Source organism: Hypanus sabinus, chromosome 27 (genome assembly GCF_030144855.1).
Source record: "Hypanus sabinus isolate sHypSab1 chromosome 27, sHypSab1.hap1, whole genome shotgun sequence".
Taxonomy (NCBI): Eukaryota; Metazoa; Chordata; class Chondrichthyes; order Myliobatiformes; family Dasyatidae; genus Hypanus; species Hypanus sabinus.
The window spans coordinates 25227338-25238641 of NC_082732.1; the positions used below are offsets into that span (position 1 = coordinate 25227338).

Here is an 11304-nt window from a genome sequence, read left to right on the forward strand (position 1 = left end):
ATGGAAGTGGAAGGTAGAATTCTGATTGAGCATGAACAACTTGTACAATCTATCCAGGTCACCATCTTCTTCACTTGTTTCAGTATTTTGTTTCAGATTTACTATATCTTCCAATAGGCTTCACACTGCTTGAGTTGTCATGGCCTTGTTTTGCTTTCAAGTGAATTGTCCTTTGATTCCAAAATATGCAAGTGGTCTCTGTCTGCACACACTAGACCGATACTGTGTGCTGAAACTACAATGACCTATCCCCTTCAGGTCATTTATCCTTTTTTCCAACAATGCTTGGCTGTGGCTCATCAGCACTCTGAGCCTCGCCGAGTCTTGCTGCAGATCCTACGCTTAATCATCCTAGATTGCACAAACTATATAATCCTACATATTTCCGGTGTTGTTTCAAATCTGCCGCAAAGCACACGACAATTCGTCTGCTGTGACTGATTATACTCTCAAACTGTAAGACCAGACACTCAGCCTTTGGCTGGTTGGTATTGAGTGCAGGAGTTGGAACGTTCTCTTGAAATTGTATAAGATGATGGTGAAGGCTAAGGATTCCCCCGCTATCTGAAAGTGGAGCGTTTCTATGAAACCGTTTGTAAGCCGAAATGGCATCAAGAAGCAGTTACCATTAACTTATATAGGAAAAATTTCTGAACATTCCCAGAGCCAAAAAATAACCTACTAAATCATACCAAATAGCACATAAAACCTAAAAAAATCGGCACGTACACGCATGCGCACACACCTGCCCACGCAAGGCTTCACAGTCATGGTAGTCTTTCTCAGGGTAAACACAAGTTTAAAGCGGGTGCCTTTTTTCATAAAAGCTAAAATCCTCTTCGGATTTCTTTCGGTTAGCGAAAACAGGCACTAAGGTAGGTCTTTCGTGAAAGCGAAGTGACGTGAAGCGAACCTTCGTAAAGTGGGGGACACCTGCATTGTGTGCAGCTCTGTTCACCTAACTACAGGAAAGATCTCAATAAAATTGAAAGGAGTACAAAGAAAGTTTGCAAGGATGTTACCGAGACTTGAGTACCTGAGCTAGAGGGAAAGGCTGAATAGGCTTATTCCCTGGGGCGTAGGAGAATGAAGGGAGATCTGACAGAGGTATACAATATTATGAGGGTTAGAGATAGGATAAATGCAGGCAAGGTTTTTCCACTGAAGTTGTGTGAGACTAGAACTAGATGTCTAAGGTTAAGGGTGAACAGTGAAATATTTAAGGGGAACCTGAGGGTGGTGAGAGTGTTTTCTAAGCAGTCCTGCAGCACCTTCTGGCCAGGTCCTGATCTCCCTGTGAATTGATATAACTAGTGGTCGTTAACTAGTTAGCAAAATGAATATGAGGTCTGAATATCTGAAGCGAGGGTGGAGGATAGCCTTGTACGCTCCAGAAATGTCGGTATAAACTGTAGTTTATTTAATATTTGAGTAGTATTGTAAATATACTGTTTGATTAAGCATTGTTGTTTGTTTACATAATTCATTAGAGGTTATATGTAAGAAGTACAGGAATGACATGCATCATTAGACCACTAATGAGAAAAAACTGGCTCCTGTGGTTTTCTTTCCATTAGTTTCTGGTGTTACAAAACATAACAGTGGCGACAAGGAAGGTTTAAAAAGAACCCAAGATGACTACCTACTTGTTGAAGCACAGCACTTTTTTTTTCTTCGGAAGAGAAGAGAGAAATTTGAGTTTTTAAGAAGTGCAGCACGTGTTTCTTCAAAAGGGAAGAGACGGTCAAGTTAAAACTGGGAGAAAACAGACAAAATTCACGGGTTCATAAACAGTGAGAAGCACGTGATAATAATAATAAATAAATTGAGCAGAAGTAACTGGCTACATCGGAAAGAGTATTGCACAGTACTGCTACCACACAAAAAAAAAATGCCGCATGTGAGTGATGATAAACCTGATTCTGATATGGGTCTCCATTGTGGACTGAGAGTGGGAAGGGAACAGGGAGAGGGGGATCATGGTTGGGAAAGGGGAAAGGGAGTGGGAAGCACCAGAGAGACATTCTGTAATGATCAATAAACCAACTATTTGGAATCGAATGACCTTGCCTGGTGTCTTAGGGCTGGGAGTGTCTGCACCTGTGTCACCCTCCCCTTTCCTGGCTCTCCTCCTCTGCCACCTGTCCCACACTACTCCCATGGTGCTCTACCCTCACCGTTCTCAACATCCTTTGCTCCCACCAGATTTACAAGCTCGCTCTCCTCTGCATGTTGACAAATAAAGTATTGTGCAAAGTCTTAGCCACCCTAGTTATATATATGTGCTGAAGATTTTTGCACAGTAGTGTATATGTCACCGTATATAACCCAGAGATTCATTTTCTTGCAGGCATTCTCAATAAATCCAATAACCATAATATAATCAATGAAGGACTGCACCAACAGGACAACAAACAATGTGCAAAAGACAGCAAACTGCAAACACAAAAAGAAATAAAAATAATAAATGAATAAGCAATAAATGAATCGACAACATGAAATGAAGCGATGAAGATGGGCTTAATGATGTACTGAGAGATCATTTAGTTTGTGAAATCTTACAAGAAAGCACTCAAAAATGGCTCCTAACTGAAGCACAACTCATATTGAAAAGAGCAGTTGAAATTGCTGTATCAATGGAATCAGCAGCCAGAGATGAAACTGAGTTGCAGTCTGGAATGAAAATAAGTGTGATCAAAATTGCAAAGTCTAGGCAGAAGCCTGCCTGGCCAAACGAATTGTGTTACTGTTGTGGCAGCGGCTCACATACCAGACCAACGCAAGCTTAAAGGCAAAGCTTGCAAATAATGCAACACATACAAAGAGACGAAAATTCATGGTATGCACAGGGAAAAGAAAAAAAATAAAAAGTTAATTTGCAGTTTCAAAAAAAGCACTAATCTGCATGCTGTTTGTTGATAAAATCTGACAAAGATGAGTGACTCGTGTCTAAGTAGTGTTATGAATGTACCACAGCTCTGAGGGGCCGAAGGGTGCAGGGTAGCCCCCTCCTTTGTGAGAATCGCAGGATCACTATTGATTTGGGTCAGGAGACCCAGGAAATGAGAGAGAGACATGCGGAATGTCTTGTTCCCCCGGCGATATAAAGTTACGGGAAACGGCCATTGTCTCTTGGAGACGGACTTGTGTATTGCAATACTGTGCTACGTGGAAGCCCTCAGGCAAAGTGGGCTGGTTGAGGGAGGGATTGCATCACCCCCAACCTGATTGACATCTGAGACCTTGTGGGTCAGGATAAAAGAGGGTCTGTAGGAACAGCCCCTCAGACGCACCAGAAGAAACGCTACTGATCCCGTAATAGCGGAAGCCGATGGGAGGAGGCCACGTGTGTTCGGTTCCATTTTGCCCCGGAACCGGTGGTTTTTACCACGGAAGAACGGCTTTTAGCTAACAACGGGGAAACCAACTCCCAACGACTCTCGAAGGATTGACATCATAAAAGGACTGGACAAGTTTTAACCCGTCTTTCTCTCCAACCAAAATGCTGCAGCTTGAACGAAGTAACAGTGACTTTTATATTTCCATCTGACAATACATTATCCCCTAGACAACGATAGAGCTATTTCTTATTGATTATTATTATACCCGCGCTTTTAGATTTAGTATTGACGACACATATTATCTGTATGTTTGCATTGATATTATTTTGTGTATTTTTATCAGTAAATACCGTTAAAATAGTATCATCAGACTTCAACGGACCTCTCTTTCTTTGCTGGTAAGTGACCCAGTTACGGGGTACGTAACAGTAGCCTTGAGCTTTATAAAGTGAAAAGCAATAAGAGAGACAAGCAATATGGCTTACACCAGAAGTGAATGATTAATTAATTACAATGGAATTGAACACTGGCTTGGCTGTTTCAATCATTCCACAAAATGTGTTTGAATGGCATACTAAACTGAAGCATGCAGATCTCCAACTAAGAACTTAGATTGGAAAAAAGATCACTCCTGTGGGAATGATATTTGAAACAGTGAAATACAACAACCAACAAGCCACATTGGGCTTGCATGTGGTAAAAACAGGAGGGCCAGCATTGTGGAGCCATGATTCGCCTAGACAACTACAACTTTATTAGAGATCCATCCACCATTTAGATGTCACAACCCCTGCGACAGAGTCAACAGAAAGCAAATTAAGAAAGGTACTCTATGATGCCACAGTAGTTTTCAATGATGGTTTTGGAAAATTCAAACATATGAAGGGAAAAATAGTGTTAAATGGAAATGCCACACTCAATTTTACAAAGCCCATCCAGTTCCTTATACCATCCATGATAAAGCAGCCGGTGAGCTAGATTGCATGGAAGCTGAAGGAATTTGTTCCAAGGTGGAGTGGAGCATGTGGGCAATGCCAATGGTCCCAGTAGCCAAGAAGGATTGGACGGTCAGGATCTGTGGTCATCATCAACCCAGTACTGAAAATAGATCACTACCCTCTGCTCAGGATGGAGAATATCTTTACAACACTTTCTGGAGGGAAACTCTTCAGCAAAGTGGACTTAGCTGAGGCCTACCTACAGATGGAGATGGAAGAAGAGTCATAAACACCCAAAAAAGGCTTTGTCACTATAAGAGGCTTATTTTTGGAGCAGTATGTGCTTCTGCACTCTGGCAGAAAGCTATGGACCAGGTGCTGCAGGCTACCCAGGGACTCAAGTTTTACCTGGATGGCTTCATTGTTACCAGTGAGGATGACAAGGGCCATCTCCAAAATCTCAAGAGTGTATTAAAATGATTAGAAGTTTATGGGCTCAGAGTATGACAGAACAAGTGTGAATTCTTTAAATCAAGCATCGCTGACTGTGGTCACACCATCGCCGCACAAGGATTACACAAGTGTGCTGAGAAAATTCAAACAGTGGTGGATGCCCCAAGACCAAAGGACGAGTCACAGATGTGGCTCTTTTCAGGATTTGTCAATTACCATAACGGGTTCCAAATTTGGCCACTGTGCTCCACCCCTTGAACTCGTTACTACAGTTTGGGAAGAAATTACAATAGACAAAGCAGCGTTCCAAAAGGCAAAGGAAATGGTGATGTCAGACACTGTACTATTGTCCAGTGAAGCTTGCCTGTAGCCTCGCCTTACGATATATTTGCAGTCACGTCACATCATGAGTGATGGAAGTGAATGCCCCTTAGCTTTTACATCACATTCCCTTACGCATAGATTGGCAGAAAGGCCTTGAGTCTGATTTGGGGGTAAAATGTTTCAGCCAGTACTTGTATGGGAGGGAGTTTACCCTCATTACTGATCACCAACCCCTAGTGTCCATTTCCAATGCACAGAAGAGTGTTGCACTAACAGCAACAGCACAATTGCAGAGATGGACTCTGTTTCTTGGAGGACAGAATTACAGGATCAAATTCAAGAGGACGACTAATCATGGAAATGTTGATGGATTGTCCCTTTAACCCTTGGGAAAGGAAATAGCTGAAAAATTTACAAAAGAGGACGCTCTGTTTGATGTACTTTCCCTAATGCAAATTGAAAGTCTCCCTATTATGGCAGAGATGATGCAAAGGGAAACCCGAAAAAAACTCACTCTGTCTCAGGTCTACTTGGTTACTCAAAATGGCTGGACATGCAGCTGATATCCTAGTTCCTCCACTCTTACCGGTGCCGGGATGAACTTTCCTTGACGGGGGTTGCCAACAAATCCAGAAGATGCTATTCCTGGGTCAATCCTGGCGCTCACTCGTGGATCTCCTCAGTCCTAATTCCAGAAGGAATATGCAGGACAGACAGCTGAAAAAAAATTGAGGTCTGCTCAAACAAGGAGGTTCAATGTTTCACTCCTGGCGAGGGACTACGGAGGTGACCAAAGGTGGGTATTTAGGAAGATTAAGGGCAGAACTAGGCCACTCTCCTGCACAGTGGCAAGTATGTCTGATGTCATCTGGAGACAACACATCGATCAGTTGAAGAAAGCAGAGTTCATTGTTAGAGCTGTCAGAACCACCTCCTCCAGTCCCAGAGTCAACTCCTGCAACCACCACGGAGAAGGTCCAAGAACCTGAGATTGTGTACAGCCATAGTCTTACCTGCCAAGCAGAGTGACACCTCATCAGGAAAGACATTATCCCACAAAAGTAAGAAAGCCTCCATGGTGACTAAATCTTTAGGCCTGAATGGGACAATTTAAAATATACTATGCTGTAGATATCGATATAGTAGTTGTTTTCTATAGGGTGTGTGTGTGTGTGTGTGTGTGTGTGTGTGTGTGTGTGTGTGTGTGTGTGTGTGTGTGTGTGTGTGTGTGTGTGTGTGTGTGTGTGTGTGTGTGTGTGTGTGTGTGTGTGTGTGTGTGTGTGTGTGTGTGTGAAAGTGTATTCAGAATCAGAAATAGTATCACCAGCACGTTGTGAAATCTGATAACTTTACAGCAGCAATACAATGAAATACATGACAAATATAGAAAACAAAAACTGAGTTACATGAAGTGTATATACATCTATTAAATAGTTAGGTTAAAACAGTAGTGTTCATGGGTTGAATGTCCATTTAGAAATTGGATGACAGAGGGGAAGAAGCTGTTCCTGAGTCCCTGGTTGTGCACCTTCAGACTTCTGTACCTCCTTCCCCATGGTAACAGTGTGTAGAGGGCATGTCCCGGGTGCTGGGGATCCCTAATGACCTTCCTAAGGCACCGCTCCTTGAAGATGGATTAGATACCATGGAGGCTGGTGCCCATGACAGAGGTGACTAATTTTACAAATCCTGCCAATTATGGTTGTATCAACAGCAGATTTATAGCTGCTGCTCGAGCTACGCTGAGCCACAGTCATGGGTGTTGAGAGAGTAGAGCGGTGAGCTAAGCACACATCCCCGTGGAGTGCCAGCGTTAATTGTCAGTGAGGTGGAGGTGTTATTTCCAATCCCCACAGATTGTGGTCTACCAGTTAAGAAGTCGAGGATCCAGTTGCAGAGGGAGGTACAGAGGCCCAGGTTCTGTAGCTTTTTGATCAGGACTGTAGGAATGATGGTGTTAAATGCTGAGCTATAGTCATCAAACAGCATCCTGACTTAGGTTTTTGCATTATCCAGGTGATCCAAGGCTGCGTGGAGAGCCATTGAGACCATGTGTGCTGTAGATCTACTGTGGCAACAGGCAAACTGCAGAGGGTCCAGGCCCTTCCCGAGACAGGTGTTGATTCTAGCCACAACTAACCTCTCAAAGCATTTCATCACCGTAGACATGAGGGCTACTGGACCGTAGTTGTAGGGGCAGCTCACTCTGCTCTTCTTGGGCTCTGATATAACTGTTGCCTTTTTGAAGCAGGTGGGAACTTCTGACTGTAGCAGTGAGAGATTGAAAATGTCTTTGAATACTCCTGCCAGTGTTCTATATTGAGTTGGAATTTTTGGCTAAGCTGGGCAGAGTGCAGTCTATTTAATATTTCAGTAATAGCTGAGTAATATTGTAAATATATTGTTTGATTAAGCATTTTTGTTTGATTACATAATTCATTACGATTTATATGTAAGAAGTACATGAATGGGACATGACATAACACTACCACACTTCATTATTCTTCCCCAGCATTAACATGGGGGTGGGGGGATGTAAACTGCAATAATCTGAATGACAGTGCAGTCCCTCAGTCAGCAGAACGGGCTGTACATCCCCATCAAAAACTCTATCTGCGGGTGAGCTGTGGGCCATTACTGCCAAGGTGTTCACACACCAGTTCTTACTGATGTAGACACATAGACCTCCTCCACGGGTCTTGCCAGAGGTTGCAGCATTTCTGTCTGTTCAAAAGGAGTTTAGACCTTCCAGCTGGATGGCTGAGTCTGAAATGGTGTCTTGAAGCCACGTTTCTGTCAGGCCGACTGTGCAACAAGTCCTTCATCTCCCATTGGTGCGGACACAAACACATTTAATCCAGTTTATTTTCTAGCGATCAGATGTTAACAAGTAGAATTGATGGGGGCGCAGGGATCTGCTTTAAGTCTCGCTTTGGTACTGGCATGCTTCCAGCGCACGGCGTCCCCGGAAGGACTGCGGTGAGGAGCAAGTCCCCACTCCCTGCATTGGTCTGTAACTGCGCAGCACCTTCACTATTCCACTTATTCGCAAAGCAGACTTGCAGATTTTAGTTTTCCTATTACTCAGCAGTGTTGCTCACTCATGGAAAAGACAAACAGTACAAGAAATGTCACCGTTGGTTGGGACCGCTGCATCCATCTTGCTCATTAATGCAAATATTTAATCAGCCAATCGTGTGGCAGCAACTCAATGCATAAAAGTAAATAAACAAGGTCAACCGGTTCAGACTAAACATCAGAATGAGGAAGAAGTGTGATATAAGTGATTTTGATTGTGGAATGATTGTTAGGTGCCAAATGGGGTGTTTTGAGTATCTCCAAAAATGCTGATATGGGATTTTCACACACAACAGTCTCTAGAGTTAACAGAGAAAAGTGTGATTATCAAAAACACCCAGTGAGCCGTAGTTCTGTGGATGAAAATGCCTTATTAATGAGAGAGGTCAGAGGGGAATGGCCCGACTGGTTCAAGCTGTCAGAAAGGTAACAGTAACTCAAATAACTGTATGTTACATCTCTGAATGCACAACACATTGAGCCTTAAAGTTGACAGGCTCCAGCATCAGAAGGCCACAGACTTACAGAAATACTCGTGTACCTAATAAAGTGGCCACTGAGTGTATCTACCAGCTCTCTCCCCACGTGGACCTGCCTTACAATTGGCTGACTCAGATTTCAGGAGACCAAATACTGCACTAACATGTAGTTGATGAGGGCACATGTTTGTCAGCCTTTTGAAGGCAAGGTAGTAATCGCCTGCAGTCACTGGTTCCTGTTCAGTGGTTGAAATCATCTTGTGGGATTTATCCAAACTCACTGAAGACTTAGAAATAAAACTACAGAAAAGTATGCTTGACGTAACATTATTCTAGAACATGGGATCCATGGATCCCTCAGTTAATTGTAGGGGTCCATGGCGTAAAAAAGGTTTATGGCCTACCATGTTAAAATATTAAGGGCATAAAAATCAGGAAGTGTTCCAATCTAAGTGTTCACAAGTGTTTCTAATCTGCTCAGTATATTATTTAAATAGTTTGCAGAGTAGAAACTGATTGAACATACGCCCAATGTCAAAATGTACAAATTGCACAATTAGAAGGAAGGTTATGTTAAATTATCAATAAAAACACCAAAAAAGCCATTGATGGAATATGCATCCATATCTGGTCTCCATACTTTAAGAAGGATCAGAAGGCTCCACAGGGAGTGTGAAGACACTTACTAGAATGGTTCCGGCGTTAAGGGATTTCAGCTCCAGGTTTAGTTTGTAGAAAGCTGTTCCAGTTGTTGCTGATTGCTTTTGGATTGTCCTGCTTGGCTTTTTACCAGTCTCCTCAGTTCTGCGCCATTAGGGATGAACAACATTTTCTGCAAATCACGATAGCTTCCCCATCTAGCGAATGAACCAATGAAAAGGATTATCCTGGTATTCTCCAGTCGTGTCTCGTCAGGTGTAAAACAGTCTCCCTGTTTAGAAGGCGTGCACTGGGCTTTCTGCTCTCGCCTAGTCAACATTCAGTGGGATATTCACACTTTATAACGTTGCCCAAATACATGGAGTGGATTATGACTGTGTTCTGTCTACCTCTATAAATCCTCCTACATCGTCATTTTTCTCCAAACCATGAATACTACTTCCTTTCCCTCTTCCTCCAGTCACTCTCCTTTGTAATGAACTTTAAACCTGTGTCACATCTTGGTGAGATATTAACGCAATTCTCTGCACGATCCAGTGCCCCATATTCCTGCTCCTCCCTTTAACCTGCAGCTGGGTTCTCCTTGCGATTCTTCTGTGATGAGGGAGTCCGGTTTTTCCTCACTACCTAATGAACCCCATTCTCTTCTTTTTTTTCATCATTGCCTGATTACACTAATTTAACATTATTTTCAGTGTGACTCCTTAATCTCTGGCCCTTAGCTTACTCTGAGCTATATAACTGTATCTACTTAACTTATGCAATAACCCAGGCAGAGTGAACACGGAAAGGATAGTGGGGGGAGGAAGGTCTAGCACCAGAGGACACAGCCTCAGAATAGAATTAACATCCCTTATCAAAAGGGTTTAATAGCAATCATTTATTATATGATTATGAATTTATAGCCAGATATATCTAATAAAATTAAAAATGAATGGGCGATGTAACTTCAACTTTCTTTACCTTTAGAGAAATGGGAAAAAATTTTCAATTAGTTAATTTTTCTTCTATTTGTGCTAGACATATGTCGATTCAATTTAAAGTGGTACATAGGGCTCATATGCCTAAAGATAAATTAGCTTGTTTTTACTCACATACAAATCCGATTTGTGATAGATGTCACTCTGAGGTGACCTCTCTGACTCATATATTTTGGTCTTGCCCTCTTTAGGAAAAATTTTGGAAAAATATTTCTGAACATCCCTTTAGAACAGAGATGAGGAGGAATTCCTTTAGCTAGAGGATAGTGAATCTGTGGAATTCATTGCCACAGACAGCTACGGAAACCAAGTCATTGGGAATATTTAAACCGGAGGTTGATAGGTTCTTGATTAATAAGAGCATCAAGGGTTACGGCGAGAAGGTAGGAGAATGGAGTTGAGAGGGACAATAAATCAGCATGATGAAATGGCAGAGCAGACTCAATGGGCCAAATGCCTAATTCTGCTCCTCAGTCTTATGGCTTTGATGGCTTTGTGACCACGTTTAAGGATGATATGAAGATAGGTGGCTCTATTAACTCCAATAACTCATAGTTAGAAAACACCTGGTTAGAGCCCAAAATCTATCTACACTCTGTGGCGGCTTTATTAGATACCTCCTTTACCTAATAACGTGGCCATTGAGTGTAGGTCCATGGTCTTCTGATGCTGTAGCCCATCCACTTCAAGATTCAATGTGTTGTGCATTCAGAGATGCTCTTCTGCACACCACTGTTGTAACGTGTGGTTACTTGAGTTACTGTTACCTTCCTGTCAGCTTGAACCAGTCTGGCCATTTTCCCTGGACGACTCTCACTTATAAGGCATTTTCAGAACTGCCACTCACTAGATATTTTGTAGTTTTCCGCACAATTCTCTGCAAATTCCAGAGACTGTTCTGCATGAAAATCCCAGGAGATTAACAGTTTCTGGGATACTCAAATCACCCCATCTGACATCAGCAATCCACGGTCAAAGTCACTTAGATCGCATTTCTTCTCCCTTCTGATGTTTGGTCTGAACAACAACTGGACCTCTTGACCATGTCTGC

General features: G+C 42.5%; 1 long non-coding RNA gene across 4 annotated transcripts in view; it reads right to left on the bottom strand.

Moving 5' to 3' along the window:
• The window catches only part of LOC132382123 (uncharacterized), a 36248-nt gene extending 25464 nt beyond the window's left edge, over nt 1-10784 (bottom strand). For 2 of the 4 annotated variants that reach the window (XR_009508212.1, XR_009508213.1), the window contains exons 1-3: nt 9300-10784; nt 5643-5773; nt 1647-1755 (exon numbers count right to left, since the gene is read on the bottom strand). This is a non-coding gene — a long non-coding RNA (uncharacterized LOC132382123). Of the gene's footprint in view, nt 1-1646; nt 5524-5642; nt 5774-9299 lie in introns of those variants that run through there. The other 2 variants (XR_009508211.1, XR_009508210.1) reach the window with 2 other exon arrangements.
• Nucleotides 10785-11304: the final 520 nt, after the last annotated feature.